The sequence below is a fragment of the Capra hircus genome, chromosome 2, assembly GCF_001704415.2.
Source record: "Capra hircus breed San Clemente chromosome 2, ASM170441v1, whole genome shotgun sequence".
NCBI classification, from domain to species: Eukaryota; Metazoa; Chordata; class Mammalia; order Artiodactyla; family Bovidae; genus Capra; species Capra hircus.
In genome coordinates, this window is record NC_030809.1 from 19,866,793 (window position 1) to 19,888,813 (window position 22,021).

The window sequence follows — 22,021 nt, forward strand, 5'->3', positions numbered from 1 at the left end:
GTCCTTCCTTCTGAACATTGAAACCTCCTAAAATTTTCCCAGGTAAGTTTGTAGTGTTAGGTAGCGGCTGAGTCAAAGACGGGACCGTTTTTAAGAAATTGCCGCACATCTCCTGCAGTACTGTGCTGACAGTGCATTCACCAAACAGCTCTCTGTATAACCGCCATGTGTCATTACAGAACTGCACAGAATCATGTGACTAGAAGAGTAAGGGTTGAACCACATTTAAATCACATAGCTATTCAAGTTCAGCTTCAGTTCAGTTAGTCGCTCAAGTCGTGGTCTGACTCTGCGACCCCATTAAGCCGCAAAGCAACCAGGCCTCCCTTGCGTGATTTTTTCTTTCCCATTGGGTGGTACAGGGAGTTCGCCTCGTAAGGCATGTTCTAAGCCCCAAAACCCATGTTCATTGGTGTTTGGTGATGCCATCCAATCTTTCAAGTTATTCACCCTTCATCTACTGCTAATAAGTTCCCTGAGTTCCCTCAATCTTTCCCAGAATCAAGGTCTTTTTCAAAATGAGTCAGTTTCTTGGTGGCATCAGGTCGGCCAATATTGGTTATTTGAGTTTGTGCGAGCGTTGCTTAATATGCGTACCCATTGCTTGGTGCACACATGAAATATGGCCATGGACCTGATCTCTTTTAAGCGTTTTGACTAGATTGCATCTCCCTTGCAGTACGTTCAAGCGTATGTATTGACTCCAAGATTTTGTATAATAAATCAAATGGAGAGACAACCTGTTCTATGAACTCTTCAAACGAATTCAAGAAATTTCTTTGCTAAAAATTACTTCTCAAAGAGCACTAAAAAAAGATTGACTAATTGATCCTTCTCAACGCACAGTTGATCCTGTTTTTTGTGACGTCTCCTTGTCTAGCGCCCCCCACTATACTCCTCTTTCACTCAAAAACCAGACATACCTTTTCTGTATTCTCTTTTGTCAGACACTTTGCTGCACTATGTACATCCCTACTTCTCGTGGAGTTAGACTAATATTTTCACTCAAGTTTGATTATTTATTAACTATTGAGATACTTTCTTCTCATATTTCTTGGCTTATAGCTCATCTTTCTATTATTGTGAGTGTGTCTAGTAAAAAACTTCGCGTACATTAGAGCACTATTGTTCTATTTATTATTCTCAAAGTAGAGAAAGTCCCTAATATATTCTGTCTTATTATGAGGAAGGCTTCTTATTCCTATATACTACTCTCGTTTCTTTGACCTAATTCTTCCCGACTCTGCAATAAAATGTTGACTGAGATTGTCTTTGTATATCTTTCGCTTCTTCATCCTTAGCTTTTATAGCTTTCTCATTATCTTTATTTCATCGAATATTTGAGTATATTTAGGCCTCATTCAAAAAAGCTATATTTGTTAATAGAGCTGTTTTATTTTTTGTCATAATATAATATATACCATGGGAGAAATTATGGCCTATTATGATCCACATAATTTACTCACTGCTCTACAATGTGTCTCTATATGTGAAGCCCGTGGCTCATCTCGTAAAATAAACCCATAGTGCTTAAGATTACCCATACAAGGTGTCAACTTATAACGTATCTGTCCTAGTCTTAGAGACGCGTATGATGTCAAATCATATAATATTTATTATAATATCTATTGCAAACATTACATCTCAGTGTATAATAAATAATAAAGGGATTCAATTAATCTTAAGAAGGACACAGTGAACACTAGTAGAGGCTCTAGTGGCGATTTTTTCTCTACATATATTTAATATGGTTCATTTCCAATTTCTTTCACAGGGTAATGTCAATAAGGTTGAACATTATAAGGAATGAATACAAACAGAAACTGGGAAACACTTAGAGATTCTTCAAGGTAGTATACGCTTAGCGAGAAGATTGCGTAGATGGTGAATCAATCTATTTTCAACTATTAAAAGCAAAAGATGAGAGGATAAAGAAGTTAAATAAGGACAGAAAATGGAGATATGAATGGCACACAAATAATAACAGACAGGCAGCACAAAGAAATTAGTATTATATAAGGTAAGTTATGGTCAAGTGGCATAGAAAATAACACAAAGAGACTGGAGACAGTACATGAAAAAATTGTAGGCACTCCCTTTCAATATAAGACCCGTGCAATACAGATCTAATCACACACATAGATGTGTGATCACTCATCTAGAGCCAGACATCTTGGAATGTGAAGTCAAGTGGGCCTTAGAAAGCATCACTATGAACAAAGCTAGTGGAGGTGATGGAATTCCAGTGGAGCTATTTCAGATCCTGGAAGATGATGCTGTGAAAGTGCTGCACTCAATATGCCAGCAAGTTTGGAAAACTCTCCAGTGGCCCCAGGACTGGAAAAGGTCAGTTTTCATTCCAATCCAAAGAAAGGCAATGCCAAAGAATGCTCAAACTACCGCACAATTGCATTCATCTCACACGCTAGTAAAGTAATGCTCAAAATTCTCCAAGCCAGGCTTCAGCAGTATGTGAACCATGAACTCCCTGATGTTCAAGCTGGTTTTAGAAAAGGCAGAAGAACCAGAGATCAAATTGCCAACATCCGCTGGATCATGGAAAAAGCAAGAGAGTTCCAGAAAAACATCTATTTCTGCTTCATTGACTATGCCAAAGCCTTTGACTGTGTGAATCACAATAAACTGTGGAAAATTCTGAAAGAGATGGGAATACCAGACCACCTGACCTGCCCCTTGAGAAACCTCTATGCAGGTCAGGAAGCAACAGTTAGAACTGGACATGGAACAACAAACTGGTTCCAAATAGGAAAAGGTTTATGTCAAGGCTGTATATTGTCACCCTTCTTATTTAACTTATATGCAGAGTACATCATGAGAAGCGCTGGGCTGGAAGAAGCACAAGCTGGAATCAAGATTTCCGGGAGAAATATCAATAACCTCAGATATGCACATGACACCAGCCTTATGGCAGAAAGTGAAGAGGAACTAAAAAGCCTCTTGATGAAAGTGAGAGGAGAGTGAAAAAGTGGGCTTAAAGCTCAACATCCAGAAAACTAAGATCATGGCATCTGGTCCATCACTTCATGTAAATAGATGGGGGAAACAGTGTCAGACTTTATTTTTTGGGGCTCCAGAATCACTGCAGATGGTGACTGCAGCCATGAAATTAAAAGACGCTTACTCCTTGGCTCAGATGGTAAAGCATCTGTCTACAATGTGGGAGACCCTGGTTCGATCCCTGGGTCGGGAAGTTCCATGGAGCAAAGTGAAGTCGCCTCAGTTGGTCAACTCTTTGTGACCCCATGAACACCAGGCTCCTCCGTCCATGGGATTTTCTAGGCAAGAGTACTGAGTGCGTTCCATTTCTCTCCAGGAACTTCCCGACCCAGGATCGAACCAAGGGTCTCCCACATTGTAGACAGATGCTTTACCATCTGAGCCAAGGAGTAAGCGTCTTTTAATTTCATGGCTGCAGTCACCATCTGCAGTGATTCTGGAGCCCCAAAAAATAAAGTCTGACACTGTTTCCTTCCCCATCTATTTACATGAAGTGATGGGACCAGATGCCATGATCTTAGTTTCTGGATGTTGAGCTTTAAGCCCACTTTTTCACTCTCCTCTCACTTTCATCAAGAGGCTTTTTAGTTCCTCTTCACTTTCTGCCATAAGGCTGGTGTCATGTGCATATCTGAGGTTATTGATATTTCTCCCGGAAATCTTGATTCCAGCTTGTGCTTCTTCCAGCCCAGCGCTTCTCATGATGTACTCTGCATATAAGTTAAATAAGAGGGTGACAATATACAGCCTTGACATAACCTTTTCCTATTTGGAACCAGTTGTTGTTCCATGTCCAGTTCTAACTGTTGCTTCCTGACCTGCATAGAGGTTTCTCAAGGGGCAGGTCAGGTGGTCTGGTATTCCCATCTCTTTCAGAATTTTCCACAGTTTATTGTGATTCACACAGTCAAAGGCTTTGGCATAGTCAATGAAGCAGAAATAGATGTTTTTCTGGAACTCTCTTGCTTTTTCCATGATCCAGCGGATGTTGGCAATTTGATCTCTGGTTCTTCTGCCTTTTCTAAAACCAGCTTGAACATCAGGGAGTTCATGGTTCACATACTGCTGAAGCCTGGCTTGGAGAATTTTGAGCATTACTTTACTAGCGTGTGAGATGAATGCAATTGTGCGGTAGTTTGAGCATTCTTTGGCATTGCCTTTCTTTGGGATTGGAATGAAAACTGACCTTTTCCAGTCCTGGGGCCACTGGAGAGTTTTCCAAACTTGCTGGCATATTGAGTGCAGCACTTTCACAGCATCATCTTCAGGATCTGAAATAGCTCCACTGGAATTCCATCACCTCAACTAGCTTTGTTTGTAGTGATGCTTCCTAAGGCCCACTTGACTTCACATTCCAAGATGTCTGGCTCTAGATTAGTGATCACATCATCATGATTCTCTGGGTAGATTTTTGTACAGTTCTTCTGTGTATTCTTGCCATCTCTTCTTAATATCTTCTGCTTCTGTTAGGTCCAGACCATTTCTTGCCGGGGCCAGCGTGAGGAACTCCGCCCATGGCAAAGGTCATGAGGAAGGAGGCTTGGCATTCGCAAAGGCGTGATCAAGCCTCAGGAAACCCCCTGTTCCGAGCATCTAACCCCAAAACTAGAGTCTGTTTTATGCTCTCACCTACACCTCTGACTTTACGGGGGGCTCTCCCCCATAACCATTTCTCTGAGAAGGAGTAAACATGCAGCTCCAAGGCAATAAAAATTCTTGGGCGTGACAAGAGTGTTTCAGCTTACGGACTCCTCTGAAGGTTATCTAGCCCACCTGTATAGGTTCATCCGGCCACATGTGATTGTTTACAGCCTCCCAACCTGAGAGGCATGAGATGTTTTAGACTTACTAAAGGCAAAATCTTTGGGGGAGTTAGAAATTATTAGTATAATGGGTTGGTTAGGAATTATATTGGTGAAGGGTTTTTCATTTGTTGTGTCAATAAATGCTGCTAATTCCCTGCTCTGGGTGGGACAAGGACGTCTCAGGTCAAACCTCTCTGCTGACAGACTAGCTTGTGTGACAGGATTACCATACTCCTGCCACTAGGCACATGATTGTTTACTACCTCTCAACCATAAACAGCACAGAGAGTTTTGGAGTATTTTGAGAGTCTTAATTAGCATAGGGCTTTTTCTTCTTGTTGAGTCAATGATTGCCGCCAGGCCTCCATATCCTTGGGCACCTGGGAATATATTAATCAATGTATTTGGAATAGAGCAAAGGAAATATAGTAGTTTTGATGTTAGCAATACTAGACTTTTTGAGTTAATAGGTTTTCTCTTTTGTAATAGATCACTGTGCTTTGTTATAAATCACTGTGTCCTTGCTATGTAAAAATGTGACTTTATCATATCTTAAGACTAAATAGATCTTAAGGGGAGCATTGGTGAACGGATTTTCATTTGTTGGGCTGATGTTTGCTGCTAAATCTCCATGTTCCTTACCCTTATGATGAATGAAACTAGCATATAGGAAGAAATAAGTATTAACCTTTAAGCATATAGGAGAAATAAGTATTCACCTTTAAGATTAATCTTGTTAACCTTGGGTTAAATAAATTCCTTTCTTAATTGTAACTCACTACACCCTCACCCTATAGGAATGTAACTTTATTTGGAGGGTGGTGCCTGGTTTAAGAAAAAACACCCTTGGAAGAAATAAGTTTTTTGGTTATCAGAAAGAAAGGATCATAAAATGTCAGCAGGTCTCACTCATGGCCAGAAGATGATGTACCTTTTTATACATTTATGGGAAGCACCTGATTTTGATAAAGGTCAGGATTGCTGACGCCCGCGTGACTCTGTATTCATCCCTATGTGTAACAAAAGGTATATAAGCAAACCCCAAAATAAAGAATTTGGATCAGTTTCCGGAAAGACTGATTCCCCCATGTCACTTCTTTCTTGCTCCCGTTTTTCTGGCTGAATTCCCATCTGGAGCATGGATGCTATTCCACGTAATCCAAGTTATTCAGCCTCCTTTTCTCCACTAATCTTCCTACTACACTATCCATTTCTAATCTCTCTATATCTGTGATTAAATATGTATTTTTCCAAAGACGCCGACTCCGTCCCCCAACCTTCCAATCACCCTGGATCCACCGGGGCTGGACCCCGGCAATTTCTGTCCTTTATCGAGCCCATCTTTGCATGAAATGTTCCCTTGGTATCTCTAATTTTTTTGAAGAGATCTCTAGTCTTTCCCATTCTGTTCTTTTCCTCTATTTCTTTGCATTGATCACTGAAGAAGGCTTTTTTATCTCTCCTTGCTATTCTTTGGAACTCTGCATTCAGATGCTTATATCTTTCCTTCTCCTTAGCTTTTCACTACTCTTCTTTTCACAGCTATTTGTAAGGCCTCCCCAGACAGCCATTTTGCTTTTTTGCATTTCTTTTCCATGGGGATGGTCTTGATCCCTGTCTCCTGTACAATGTCACGAACTTCATTCCATGGTTCATCAGGTACTCTATCAGATCTTGACCCTTAAATCTATTTCTCACTTCCACTGTATAATCATAAGGGATTTTGATTGAGGTCATACCTGAATGGTCTAACGGTTTTCCCTCCTTTCCTTCAATTTAAGTCTGAATTTGGTAATAAGGAGTTCATGATCTGAGTCACAGTCAGCTCCCGGTCTTGTTTTTGTTGACTGTATAGAGCTTCTCCATCTTTGGCTGCAAAGAATATAATCAATCTGATTTTGGGCGTTGACCATCTGGTGATGTCCATGTGTAGAGTCTTCTCTTGTGTTGTTGGAAGAGGGTGTTTGCCCAAAGACCAGTGCATTTTCTTGGCAAAACTCTATTAGTCTTGCCCTGCTTCATTCCGCATTCCAAGGCCAAATTTGCCTGTTATTCCAGGTGTTTCTTGAACTTCCTACTTTTGCATTCCAGTCCCTTATAATGAAAAGGACATCTTTTTGGGGTGTTAGTTCTAAAAGTTTCTTGTAGGTCTTCATAAAACCGTTGAACTTCAATTTTTTCAGCACTACTGGTTAGGGCATAGACTTGGATAACTGTGATATTGAATGGTTTGCCTTGGAGACAAACAGAGATCATTCTGTCGTTTTTTGAGATTGCATCCAAGTACTGCATTTTAGAGTCATCCTTTTACAATGACAGGCAGGGTGATCTCTTTTCTAAAGTCACACTCTTCCAGGTTGCCAGCTCCAGTCCACAGTCAAAGCTGAAGTTTACAATTATCTATAATGACACCCATGAAACAGTACCCATCACGTTGCTGAACTCCCTATGCTCAGCACCCTCATTGACCTGCCCTCTCACTGCCCTCTTCCCACCGTTCACAATGCTCTTGTCCAATTAACTGGCCAGTTCATTCCTCCATCACTTTCTTCCTTTGCCTCAAATGGCACTTTCTCTTCGAGTCCTATCTGGACTGCCCAATAGGAAAATTGAAATCCCACCCATCCTCTCTGCTATACAAACCTCTTGTATTCTGCTCTATTTCTTTTTCTTTTGCATCACATTTTAATTGGCTTTGTTCTTTTTAAAGGACTTCAGAGGCCAAGGAAATGATGGACTGTAATCTCTTTGGTTCATAATACACCCTAAGCATAGTTTTTCTTATTTATTCTGCCAAGCATTTTAATAATTTATCAAGCTAGGATCTTAACAAGATAGCCTAACTATAAGGCTCCTCACCACCCCAACCCACCCCTGTAACCTCACACCCAGGCAAGTCCCTACCTTAATGCCTGTGCACATAATTCCTTTGATTTTCTTTGGTCATGGATTGCTTACAACTATATGCACGTTTTCTATGAATATGCTCCAATTTATTTGTTCATATCCTCTCCAGATAATAGGAAGTTCCATTGTTTCCAGGTTTTGCTATTTTTGACAATGCTGCCATGAGCATTCTTGTATATATCTCCTGGAGACATATGCAAGAACTTACACACACTTTTGAGTGGAATGCCTAAGTCTTATGGAAATCAATGAAGATCAATCAAAGAAAATGGGTAAAGGTTATTTATTCAGAATTACTTGGCAAAGGGGCCACCCCACTGTCACTGTGTTATGACAGAGACTCGAAGGCAAACAGAGGAGTGGGAAAGTTTTATGGTGGAAAAAGGGGAGGATCCATGTGGACCCTGATTGGAAGCTGTTGTTGTAAGGAAGCTGGAGTGGCTCATAGAAGTGGGATGTCCTCTGTGATGGGTTAGACATACTTGACTTTCTCTGACTCATCCTAAGTTAGAAGAAGGGGAAAACATTAGGGAAGTTGTCAGCTATTAATCAAATTGCTATAGACATTATCATTTGACTTCCTGCACCCTTTGCTAGAGATACTTGGCTGCCTGGACTGGTCATTTAGATAACCATGCCATCAGCATGCATGCCACATAGCAAGATCAGCCAAGACTAATACTGAGTTGTCCATTAGATCTGAAGTTTCACATATATAGTATATATTTCTGTATAATTTATCTTCCTGAACGTTTTAATTATAATGTAATTAATTTAATAAATATATTACTTCAATTATAAAGTAAATTGTACATATCTCCCAGTTAATTATTTGTTTCACCCTTTGCAACATTTAATAAATGCTCATTCTTTGTAGAAAAATGTGTTACATATTTTCTAACGCTCTGTGATACTTCTTCAAAATTTGCATCGTGTTGTTCCTACATTAGCTCTCTGGAAACATCTATAAGCAATGGGACACATGCAACCCTTCAAAGATCCATCAGGAATTCAGTACCCCCGCAAAAGACAGGGTTCTGGACAGAGCTTTAGAGAGTATGACCTTTATACTTGTGGATGTCAATGTGTGTGTCCATATTTAAGGTGTATTTACTATTACAACTCCATTGTCTATTATATGACAGTTATGAAAATCACCATGGTATGTAAGTTTCTAATTGCCAGGAATGTTCTCAAAACAATGAAGTATATACAGCATCAGTTGTGTAAAAAGAAAAAAAATTCCTGAGGGCAAGAATTTTTATCTCTTTTGTTCATTGGAGTCTTCTCAGTGTCTAGAACAGTGCCTAGTGCATTGTAGGCACTCAATATATATATATGTAAAATGAAGGGATATGATGTATCTATAAAATATTATGTTGCGGGTGCATATGTTTGATCTCGCCATTACCCTCACAAGCAAAGACTGCGTCTCTCAGACCTACGTCCCCTCCATTAATGCAGGCTGGCTTCCAGCTTTTGCTTATTTTTGTGAAATCCACTACAACATGCACAATGTTTGGCAGAGTCAGTGATCACCAGGTATACGCTGAAGCAAATTCATTCACTTATATTATTACCCTTTGATGCACTTATTAATGTGTAGGCTGGCAAATAGTAGCAAATAATAACTCCCCAGTAAGCAGGATCACTCCTCATTGTCTAGGGACATGTGAACACAGACTGGGCCGGGTGACTCCTGAGCCTTGCTAACTCCTCCCACAGCCTCTCCCTAGGAGCACCCCTGTGGATATTATTGTTGTTGTTGTTTCGTTGCTAAGTTGTGTCCAACTCTTTGCAACCCCCATGGACTGTAGCCTCCAGGCTCTTCCGTTCATGGGATTTCCCAGGCAAGAATACCAGAGTGGGTTGCCATTTCCTCTCCCAGGGATCTTCCTGACCCAGGGATCAAACCCAAGTCTCCTGCTTTGGCAGATGGATTCTTGACCACGGAGTCACCAGGGAAGCGCACGTCATTGTTATTCCGTGTGTGCTGTTACCTTGCACCCAGAACCAGCATCTTCTGAAGTTCTTTTCGATGCAACACTTCTTCTTTTTTTTTTTTTTCGATGCAACACTTCTAAAGAATCCACCCGCTGAGAGCACTGCCCAGAGGACTGAGAAAGACACAGAGGGCAGGACCTCTGTAAGTCACCTTCTCAGCAACTGCCTGACCACTGATGCAATGACCTGCCCCTTTCTTCGTCTCTTGCTTTCACCAGGGAACAGATTTAGGTAGAAAATCCTAAGGGCCCTGCATTCTGAGGGTGGGTTTATCAACATCGTACACTGTGAGTGGTTTCACCTTCAAGGAACTGTGAGAGATGTGATTGAAGGTACCTTGTTGTAACCTCTTCATTTTTGCATTCCTACAGTGTTCACTTATGATAGAATATAATCAAAATGGGTAGTGTTTCAGTAACTTACAACTCTCACTAATAGATGTATTCACTCATGACCAGACCAGTATTTTATAATCATAATCTTCCGAAAGAAAGTTGACTAATACTGGTAATGAAATTTTAAAATCTCACGAAATTGTAGTCAGATGTTAAACAAATAAGACCTACTCAAATAAACTAAAATAACCAAGACCTAAACACATGCACATTGCTTTGGGCGTTGAATTTCATCTGGCGGAGACACTGAGATCAAAATCTGTTAGAAAGTTTTCTAGGGGTAGAGAGAAAGGGATGTCATAAGAGTTCATTCATATGGTGTTCCTAGAATCCTTTTTCTCACTTATATAAGAGGAGAGTTGAAGCCACAAATTTTTTTAAATTTATTATTGGAATATAATTGCTTTACAATGTTGTGATAATTTCTGCTGTACAGTGAAGTGACTCAGCTCTATGTATACATATATCCTCTCTCTGTTGAGCCTCTGTCCCAGCTCCCCATCCTCCCCCATCCCCATCCCGCCCCTCTAGGTGGTCACAGAGCACCAAATTGAGCTCTCTGTGCTAACAGCAGCTTCTCACTAGCTCTCTATTTTACACATGGCCGTGCGTATATGTCAGGGCTACTCTCTCAACTCGCCCCACTCTCTCCTTCCCCCTCTGTGTTCACATAGCCGTTCTCTACATCGGTGTCTCTGTTCTTGCCCTGCAAACAGGTTTATCCAAACCATTTTTCAGATTCTGTATATATGTGCTAATATACAATATTTTTTTCTTTCTGACTTACTTCCCTCTGTATAACAGGCTCTAGGTTCATCCACCTCATTACAGTGGATTCAAATTCACTCCTTTTTATGGCTGAGTAACATTCCACTCTATATATGAACCACAACCACCAAATTTTTACCATCACTTGAAAACCTATTAGGGACAGATTATTCATTAATTACTTTAAAGCCATCTCGGAAAACATCAGGTGGTCTTACTCACTTCAGTCGGTTTAGTTGCATCTTTGCATGAGACACATTCAAACAAGGAAAAAAGAGATATTGACACATTTTTGAATGCCAGTTTTATGGTTTATTAGGAAAAGAATTGTCTACGGTTTACAGAATCAGAAAATAGCAGAGATAGAGAATGCAGAACCCACAGAGAGAAGGAGAAAGAGATAAACATTTCAACAGTAGAATTTCGAGAAAGCATAGCATGAAAAATCATCACTCCATTTGGTGGGGCTCATACTTTGGTGATGGATGGAGAAAGACTGTGTTGGTGTTTTTCATTTGGAGGCAGAATCTCAGTGACCAGAGGATATGAATTAAACTCCTCAGCCTGAAAATTCATCTCAGGTCACCTATACGACATTCAAATCAGGGAGGACCAGCAGAAAGAAAGAAAATCTTACCAACAAGACAGTTACCAGCAGCACCTTCCCAGAGGCCAGACTGGCAGCCTAGTGGCAGCATTGCTTCTGGCAGCTGCACTTCTGCTGGCAGCAGCATTTCTGCTGGCAACAGCCCTTCCCACACGAGTGGCAGCTGCAGGTGCGGCGGTGGCAGCAGACCACGGGGACGCTGCAGCAGCCCCCACAGCAGCCACGGCAGCAGGGGCAGCAGCTGCTGCAGCAGCCCACCCGGTAGCATCTGCAGCTGTTGCAGCTGTGGCAGCTGTTGCAGCTGTTGCAGCTGCCACAGCCACCACCACAGCCACCACCACAGCCACCGCCGCAGCCACCACCGCAGCCACCGCCGCAGCCACCACAACTTCCACAACCACAGCAGCCCATGGTGTCAGTAGAGCGGACTCAGGAGAGGTGAGGAGGGAGACTCAGGAGGGCAGGGAGGTCGAATGTCAGCTTCTGCTGGAGGGGACCCTTATATACCAGCTCTGGGGACAGGAAAGGAACACACATGACCCCTTCCCTGTTGCTATTTGGCTCCGTAGTCATGGAAGAACATCATCATATAGTAATTAGTACCCTTTTTAGGAATGTCAGCAAGATTTACTAGATGATGTTTCTTTTTCTAAGTCAAACACCCTAAACATTCCAGTGAGGGCCCCTGGGAGCTCTGGAAAACGCGGTGCTGTGACTGGTCACGGGCACACAAGGAAGTCTCACATAACACAACATGTTGTGCTTGAAAGGACATCTGAACAGCAAATAAACATTATCAGGAGGCTATTTCTGTGTACGGCCCAGAAGCCCTCTTTCCAAAGACTGGAGAAATGAAAGTGGTCTCAGCCTCAAAAGTCATTGCCAAGTGCAAAGCAGCCCCAGGCCCCTCAGCAGAGCCTCTTTACTGGGGAATGGAACATCCTCACCACATGGTTTAAGGATGGCCACTGTGTTCCATTATGTAGTAGGTTGCACTTTGTGTGCTGGCTTAGAAAGCATGAGTAAACTTTTTCAATGACTTACTTTTTTCTGCAAAAATTCCTATGGCAATCAAAATAAGAAAGCTTGGACTTCCCTGGTAGTCTAGTTGTTAGGACTTCACCTTCCAGTGCAGGGGGTGAGCGTGTGATTCCTGGTCAAGGAGCTAAAGTTACACCTGCCTTTGGCAAAAACAACAACTGCAACAACAAAAATCAAACAGAAGCAATATGTAACAAAGTCAATAAAGACTTAAAAACTGATCCACATCAAATAACAAATACATACATATATACATACATAAAATAAGAAAGCATTTCTTAGCTAGAAGGAAAAATGAATTTAGGTGCTTGAAGAATTTTTGTTAACACTAGAATGAGAAATCAATTTGGGTGCTTGAAGAGTTTTTACCAATTGATATCTAAGAGGAAAATCTTATATGCAAAATCATATGGCCCACAGTGGCAGAGAGATGAAGAAAAACAATACAAAAACCAAACAAATTAAAAATAAAAGAAAGATACTCCAGAAAAGTGAAAGTCACTCAGTCGTGTCTCTTCTCTTTGTGACCCCATGGACTATAGAGTCCATGGAATTCCCCAGGCCAGAATACTGGAGTGGGCAGCCTTTCCCTTCTCCAGGGGATCTTCCCAACCCAAGGGTCGAACCCAGGTCTCCCACATTGCAGACGGATTCTTTACCAGCTGAGCCACAACTCAACTATCAAGGAAGCCCATCCACAAAAATGAAAGATTGTACATAAAGGGAATATAATCACAGTATACAATTTTTATTCTGTGATGAGACATATTCATATTGTAATAATTTTATCATTAGTTACAGATTTTACTAAAAATAGTGATATAAATATTAATACATTAGGAGTGACATAAAAGGGTTCAATCCTCATTTTAACAAAACTAACAATGGCTACCAAGAAACAGTCATTCAAGGAATTACTAAGAAATATGAGGGTTTCCCTGATGGTCCAGGGGCTAGGACTTCACACTCCCAATGCAGGGGGCCCAGGGTTCAATTCTTGGTCCCAGAACTAGATCCCACATGCTTCAGTGAAGATCAAAGATCACATGTGATGCAATTAAGACCAAGCACACTCATATAAATAAATAGTTTTTTTTAATAGAAAAGAAATGTGGGGGTGGGGGCAGCTCCTAGCAGAAACGATTGGCAAGATGGCAATATTGCCTTTGCAGAGTGGCCTAGAGGGTGAGGTAGGAGGAGAGAGGGCAACTTAGAATTATTTTAACTGTGTATGGACATATATTTTGTTAATAACATTCAAGATATCCTGGTAATTGACTGACACCTCCCCTGTGGCATACTTCACATGACCCTATCACCCAGTCTTACTTCCCATTCTAAATCACAGATCAAATCGTCACACAAAATGTTCATTTACATCTCCCAGCACAGAACTTGGTCCACACCAAGAACTCCGCCCACCTTTATTCACTAACTGAAGGACAGTTTGCTTTCAAGCAAGTCTCAGGCAATTATATTGTTGCAAAATACTAGATGGGGAGATGCTGTGGAAAGATGAAACATTGCAGTCTCGGCACTACTGACATTTTGAGCCAGACGTTTCCTTGCTGTGAAGGAGTCCTATGCAGAATGTGGAGCAGTATCTCTGGCCTTAACCCACTAGTTATGACAACTTCTTCCTCAGTTGTGACAACCAAAGATGTCTCCAAAGACTGTCGAGTGCCCTGGGTGGGGGGCGGGTATGCAAAATTGCCTCCCATTGAGATCTAGTGCCCTATAGAAATGTGAATGGATCCAGTGGTAAAGAATCTGCCTGCCAGTGCAAGAGACACAGGTTCAATCCCCGGGTCAGCAAGACCCCCTGAAGTAGGAAATGGCAACCCATTCTAATATTCATGGAATTTTCCATGAACAGAAGAACCTGGCAGGCTACAGTCCATGGGGTCACAAGAGTTGGATGTGACTGAGCAACTGAGCACACACAGAAATGTAATAGGGATAATCCATGCCAAGCTGTTCTGGACAGCGAAGCAAGTTTAGAAACAGCCCCATGAAATCTGCAAAAGGACTTGGGGTGAAATTCTTCTTTCCTCTTAAATTCTGGGGAGAAGCCCTTGGGCATATGATCCTGAAGGGGCGAAGCACCTGAGGTGGCTGGTGAAAGAGGACAGGAGAGGCCTCATCCACTCTTCTCCCTACTGCTATACTTACCAGCAGGAATGTTCAGAAAATGCTGGCTAAAGTAAAGTGATTTGCATTTTCATGTAGCTTCTTTGGGCTAAATGTCACAAGAAGGCAGGCAGTAACAGTAAGAACACCACAGGAAATTCTACTGACGCCAACAAGACAAAATCCTGCCTCCCCTTTCTAAAAGTGGAGTAGAAAGACTAAACCACACACATACACAAGCAAAGATGCCAACAAAGTCCACACGGTCTTGCTAGTCAATTAGAAGCCAACATTCTATCTCGCACCCCTGTAGGAAGTGAAAAAAAAAAAAAAAACACAAAGAAACACAAGTGAGGGGTAGGGCAATTGTTGGAAGTGGGGTTTGCCTGCTGACTCCTGGCTGCCACAGACATTACTGAAAAGACAGCAGACCTGAGGAAGGGGCCTGGGGAGATGGTCTTTTCTATAATATTGGGTACCCCAGGGAACTCAAAGGGCTTCCAAAAGACCTAGGCTGTGGAGAAGAGAAAGACGATAAGGAAAAGGGCCATGAAAACAGAACGGGGGGAATGAATGCAATGGGCACACTCTGCTCCACGCTTCTCCCACAGCTCACCCCCCCACCCCAATGTATGTCGCCTATAGGCTGGAGAGCCTGCCATAGCCTTCTTCTTGGCTTCTGTTTGGAAGCCTCCATGGTGGTCCTTTAACCCAAATTAAAGTTTAACTTTAACCCAAGTTTAACCTGGATTTAACATCATCTCAGTTTGAGGCACTATAAGAAAACACCAGAGTGGCTTATTAACAGTAGCAATTTATTTCTCATTGTTCTGGAGACTGGAAGTCTGAGATCAGAAGGCCAGCAGTGTGAGGCTCTGGTGAGAACCCTCTTCTAGGTTGCAGACACCCAGCTTCCACTTGTATCCTTACATGGTGGAAAGAGGGTGAGAGAGATCTCAGGGGTCCCTTTTAGAAGGGCTCTAATCTCATTCAAGAGGGCTCCATCCTCATGACCTAATCACGTCCCAAAGGCCTCCTATTAACATCACATTGGGGTGAGGATTTCAGGATATGAATTTTGGGGGAACAGAAACATTCAACCATTGCAGCTTCCTCATCACTCTTCAACTGGCCCTTTATCATTTCACTTCTGTGTTCCTGATACAAGGATGAAAATATAAATACAATATGATACCAGATGTTGAAAAGTTCACAATCTGGTCAAGAACACAAAGGGTTATTATCTGTCAAGTGTGAAGACATCAAGAAAGAAATAGAGAAATTTCAAAAGAAGTGAGTGATGATCTCTGGGCAATGATGGTGGACAGAAGATGCTTCAGCTGAGCTTTGAATAAGACCAGAAATCTTCCCAGAGGCCACAAGTGAGGAAAATAGAGATGGTGAGATTTCCTTCTTAAAAGATGATTTCTTAAAATGATCGATCATGGTATCTTCTCAAGTATAAAAACGTCACCAAGGAATGAAGCTTGATTGTGAAAGCAAGCTTAATCCCCATTCCTCCAGGCTTTGCAATCTATGGTGGCATTTGCAGAGGGTGCCTGAGACATAAGTGCTTCTTGAGAAGTGATGGGTCACTGAGTATATGTGATCCATTGTGGGCTTCTCTGCAGAGGAACACAGTACCGAATAACCACTGTTCTACGCAAAATAGCTTAAATATGATAGGAAATCATTGTAATCACTGCCACTGATGTTGGATCTCAAAGTCATAATTGAAAGCCTAAAGTTACCCCAAAAGTCACAGCAGTAGGTTCCGAAGAAACAACGCAAATCTTAGAATCGAAGAGACATGGTAGGCCCTTCGCTGTGCACAGAGTGAGGCAGAATTGGGTTGGAACCCCACTCAGACCCCAAATGTTACCCTGGGCAAATCCTTGGACCCCTTTGAACCAGAATTGCTAGCCAATCTACCTTGAAGGACTATGCTGAGAATAAACACAGTAAAGTACCTGACATGTGGTTAGTCCCTTTCTTCTAAGAAAGCTAAGGATAAAAGCTAACATGGTGTGCAAAGTAAGTTTCTTATATTTACACAAACCTCATTAACTGGTAGTCATGATAAATGTGTGATTTTTTTCAGACCTGGTGACACAAATATATGTGGGACAAATTATTCCAACTAGAAGACTTTCTGGAAAAGGTAAAACTGGAGGCAGGGTTTAGTGGGGAAGGAGGGATAAACAGGTAGAGCAGTTTTTAGAGCTTTTTTAGAGCAGTTTGCTCTGTATGATACTATGATGGTGGCTACCTGTCATTATATTGAGTTTGCCAATAACTTTGTTTGGGCTTTTCCATAAGATGTAATGGAAGAACCCAAATGAACTTTTGGGCAAACCAATACTTATCAAAACTCATAGGATATACAAGACCAGAATTCAACCCTAACATAAATTATGAGCCTTGGGTGATAATGCCATTCCAGTGTAGGTTCATAGGTTGCAACAACTGTAGCTCTCTGGTGTGGGATATTGATGACTCTAGGTGTAGGGGGCCAGGGAGCATATGGGAAATCTCTCAAACAATTTTACTAAACAATTACTAAAACAATTTTACTATGAACCTAAATCTAAAACTACTCTTAAAAATACAGTCTAGTTCAAAAAAATAGACATGATTTAACCTAAAGTAAGGAAACGGATTCACAGAGAGACTGGTTTTCTAGGGGACATGAATTCAGTTGGTGGTTGGGGTTCTTGGCTTCTCTGGCCCTTACCCTGAGTATTGGAGAAAAAAGACGGAGATACACCAGCATGGGACATTCATTTTGAAATCCATCATCACAAAACTTCCTACCCAGAGCCATCCCCTTGCCAAGCAGCTTGCCCATAGTTCACGTACTCTCAAAGTACGGACAAAAGTGAATCAGCAAATAAATGAGAAAATTCTTTGACTTTTTAGCTTCAGAGCCTTATGACCTGCGAGGAGAGGCAACCTAGGGTGCTTTGCTTCTACACGTGGAATTCCACTTTGTCTGGGGTTCAGCAAAGAATATCTGCAAACAGGAGGATTTCCCTCTGAAACTGAGGGAAAGGACTTCACTGGATGCTGAGCGAGTGATCCCAATGCCCAGAAAACAGGTAAGTTTTCATCAAATGAAACTCACAGAAGGGTTGGACTTGCACTTAAAAACTGCTAGACGAAAACGAAATTTACCATTTTAGAAGCAGGCTGTTTTATTAGAAGCATAACCTGAGGAAGAAGTCAATGCTAAAATAAGCAGTTGGATGAGGTCAGCGATGTTTCACGAGGAAATAGCCTTGGGGTATTAGCCTTGGGAAATAGCCTTCCTTCCTCTCCGGAGGAAGCTGGTGGAAACCATAACAAAGGAAGTGGTCACTTGCTCTGAGTTAAGCCCTGAAGATGGTATTTAAGGCAGGGCCCCTGAGACAAAGGGCATCCGACCTCCCTCCCTTCCTGAGTCTCCCTCTTCACCTCTCCTGAGTCCTCTCTACTGACACCATGGGCTGCTGTGGTTGTGGAAGTTGTGGTGGCTGCGGTGGTGGCTGCGGTGGTGGCTGCGGTGGTGGCTGTGGCGGTGGCTGTGGTGGTGGCTGCGGCGGTGGCTGTGGCAGTGGCTGCAGCAGCTGCAACAGCTGCAGATGCTACCGGGTGGGCTGCTGCAGCAGCTGCTGCCCCTGCTGCAGCGGCTGCTGTGGGGGCTGCTGCAGCGTCCCCGTGGTCTGCTGCCACCGCCGCACCTGCAGCTACCACTGTGGCTGCGGCGGTGGGAAGCGCTGTTGCCAGCAGAAGAGGTGCTACCAGAAGCAGTGCTGCCACTGAGCGGCTGGTGGGCTCTGCCTCCCAGGGTAAGAGATGTTGGGAGCACAGCTCACAACGTTTGGTAAGACTTCTCCTCGGACTTCCTTGGTCGCTCTGATGGTGAAGAATCTGCCTGCAATGCAACAGACCCAGGTTCAATCTCTGGGTCAGGAAGATCCCCTGGAGAAAGGAATGGCAACCCACTCCAGTATTCTTGCCTGGAGAATGCCATGGACAGAGGAGCCTGGCGGGCTACAGTCCATGGAGTTGGGTCACAAAGAGTCGGACACGAGTGAGTGACTAATACTTTGACTTTTCTTTTTCCCTCCATCCCTCCTGCCCACTTCCTCCTGTCCTAGGTACCTGGCTGCCTTGTAACTGATGGTTCTGCCCCTTTACTCTGAGGTTTCAGGGCTTGTTCTTTCCCGTTAGTGTGGTATCATGATGACATTAATTTCTTCTCCCTGTATCTTCAGAACTCAGCATACAGAGGTATCTATTCTCTGTCACCTTTGTATTTTTGTCTCCACTTGGGAAAAAAAAAAAGATGAAAGACGACTATATGTTCTCAACATTAGTGCTTGGGAACACAGCCACTCATGTCTAAAATCTATTTATATTATACATACAACAAAATAAAATAATGATAGGTAATAATTCATTTTTTTAGAAAACATTAGATTTGATGGACTTTTTATTCTTTTCTATTGTCCATTTACTAACTTTTCCCCTGTTTCTGTATTGTTAAAAAAGAAAAAAAGGAACTCTTTCTTAATTAAAAGTGATCTTTCTTTCTTCTAATGTCTCTTTCTGTTCTATGAGTGGGATACCTGCCCATGGGTGATCCAAGAGCACAAAAGACAAAAGGTGATACTCAAAGATCGGAATAAGTTTCAGTTAATGGATGATTAGCCCTCTATTATCCTATATCTGGTTTTATAATAAAGATAGGAATTTGGGGGAAGTCCTCAACCTTTGGTTGTCAATATTGTTAAGGGAAGTTCCTAGGCTCTCCTACAGATGCTGTTGTGACATCTGTGTCTGCAACTGAGTTTTAGCTCTAAGAGTTGACTGCACCAGTCTTCACAGGTCAGAGCTTCACTCCCTCGTTCCATGTGTTTCTTACTCACTCATTCATTCAGCAAGCATGGGCTGTATTAGGCTAGATATTTAGCTAAGTACTAGAGGTCTGAGACTAAACAATCCTTTGCCCTCAAGGAGTAGACATCTCAGAAGAAAAAGGAGAGTCAATTACAATATAGCTTTCTATTTCAGTTTTCTTTGTTTGGTCACTTTTCTCTAGGATGGATCCTAATCGGCAATTCAAATAGATTTTGGGGGTACATAACTGCAGCCACTGTGCAGAGTACCTATGTAAGAGACACTCAATTCATTTCCTGGATAAGCCAATCACGGAAATAGTTGATACTTTTCACAAGGCTTTTCACCCAGCCTCGCATCTGACCAGTTCCTTGTGCCTAATAACAACCCCTCCTCCTTTTTCCTTTCTGCTTCCTCTTCAGCCTCCTCTGCAGCTCCATTCCCAACATTGGTACCCAAGGCTCAAGCCTTCATCTTCTCCATCGTTCCACACCCTCATCTGGCCTCTACTATTTTTTCTTTCCCATGGTACTCAACACTTCCTAACATACCATACAACCCATAAATTTGTCCTTCTGCCTCACCCAACACCCAACAAGAATGTACAAAGCAAAGATTCTCACTCTTTTGTTCACTGACCTATTTCTGGCACCTAGGATAGTCCCTGGTACATCAGTCCAATTCAGTTCATTTGCTCAGTCATGTCCGACTCTTTGCGACCCCATGAATTGCAGCACGCCAGGCCTCCCTGTCCATCACCAACTCCTGGAGTTCACTAAAACTTACGTCCATCGAGTCAGTGATGCCATCCAGCCATCCCATCCTCTGTCATCCCCTTCTTCTCCTGCCCCCAATCCCTCCCAGCATCAGTCTTTTCCAATGAGCCAACTCTTCGCATGAGGTGGCCAAAGTACTGGAGTTTCAGCTTTAGCATCATTCCTTCCAAAGAACACCCAGGACTGATCTCCTTTAGAATGGACTGGTTGGATATCCTTGCAGTCCAAGGGACTCTCAAGAGTCTTCTCCAACACCATAGTTGTATGTACTCAATAAATAGCTTTGTAAGGAAGAGATGATTTTTCAAAAAGTGTTTCATCATGGAAAATGTCAAGCATACACAAAGGCGGAGAATAGTACAAGAAACGCCTAAGAACCATCACCCAAGAAAACAACTGTTAATGTATGGCTGATCCCTTGTCATCTATGCCCTCCTCCACATCCCTCCCATCACCAGAATCCCCACGTCATCTCCTCAGCAAATTTGTTCACGTTACTGGGAACAAATGGATTCCTTGTCATCTCTCTCTGACTTAGACTATGGCTAAGGGCTATCCGAGGAATGCAGCAGTAAACTTCTCAGGGTCCAAAGCAGAGTGGTCTCTCAGGAAATCATTTAGAGGAAAACATAACACCCTCACCTCTAAGAAAACTTCAGCTTTCCCTGGGAGTGCCCTACAATTTATTCTTTGCCACTTCCTAGAAGCATCTTGCTAACTTATAGGCAGACTTCTTTAAAAAATCATAGAACAAAGTGGCAGCTGTTGAAAATCTATCTCATTAAAATGAGAATAAAATGCATTTGCTGGCAAAAAAAAAAAAAAATCATAGAAGGATGAGAATAGAAAACCCAAACCTATAGGACAGTGACCCAAGACACCTGGGGAGACCTTTAATCAATGTTGTTTTCACTTCCAGCCTTCAGGATCAAGCAATGTTCATCTTCGGGGAGAGTTTTCTGTTTCCAACAACAGATACAGACAATAAGTTTTTAAAAATCCATTTACCAATGAGAATTTCATAATGCTTTTTAAAAAAATCTGGGCTTCCCTGATAGCTTAGTTGATAAAGAATCAACCTGCAATGCAGGAGACCTGAGTTTGATTCCTGGGTTGGGAAGATCCCCTAGAGAAGGGAAAGGCTACCTACTCTAGTAATCTGGCCTGGAGGATTCCACGGTCTGTATTGTCCATGGGATTGCAAAGAGTCAGATATGACTGAGTAACTTTCACACTATACACTACTCACACTATGCTTCATAAACAGTATTTACTAAGTGAGCTATTTGTTTTAGAAAATTCTCAAAGCACCAGAAAACCACTACACCCACCACCTTTAAAAACAAAATCAAGACTCAAGAGAGAGGGGGCATATGTATACTTATGGCTACTGTATGGCAGTTCAGTTCAGTTCAGTTGCTCAGTGATGTCTGACTCTCTGCGACCCCATGGACTGCGGCACGCCAGGCCTCCCTGTCCATCACCAACTCCCAGAGTTCACTCAAACTCATGTCCATTGAGTTGGTGATGCCATCCAGCCATCTCATCCTCTGTCGTCCCCTTCTCCTCCCATCTTCAATATTTCCCAGCATCAGAGTGTTTTCAAATGAGTCAGCTCTTCACATCAGGTGGCCGAAGTATTGGAATTTCAGCTTCAGAATCAGTCCTTCCAATGAATATTCAGGATTG